Source organism: Dendrobates tinctorius, unplaced genomic scaffold, assembly GCF_039654945.1.
Source record: "Dendrobates tinctorius isolate UK_male_01 unplaced genomic scaffold, ASM3965494v1 ptg000015l, whole genome shotgun sequence".
Lineage (NCBI taxonomy): Eukaryota > Metazoa > Chordata > Amphibia > Anura > Dendrobatidae > Dendrobates > Dendrobates tinctorius.
In genome coordinates, this window is record NW_027361683.1 from 4,984,763 (window position 1) to 4,985,000 (window position 238).

At 36.6% G+C, this 238-nt stretch overlaps 1 long non-coding RNA gene across 1 annotated transcript in view; it reads left to right on the plus strand.

The window, feature by feature from the left end:
- The first annotated feature begins 225 nt into the window (after positions 1–225).
- Positions 226–238, plus strand: part of LOC141074484 (uncharacterized) — a 3,651-nt gene continuing 3,638 nt past the window's right edge. Inside the window, exon 1 of the long non-coding RNA XR_012227189.1 lies at positions 226–238. This exon is cut by the window's right edge and continues 67 nt beyond it. This is a non-coding gene — a long non-coding RNA (uncharacterized lncRNA).

The window sequence follows — 238 nt, forward strand, 5'->3', positions numbered from 1 at the left end:
CCTGTAAAAAAAAAAAAACAGAACACTACCCCCCTACAAACACTACCCCTTAATATACAGACATGTAACTGTCCTATCAGGACCCTATACAGTTGGAAAACAAATAAAGTAGCACTCTATAGTGCTAAAGCCTGTAAATATGTACAGTATGCACAGACATATTAAATGATTAATACTACACAATCTCATTGATCGCTTTAGATTCTTTAGTCTTCCTTCCGGGATCCAGATTCTCTCC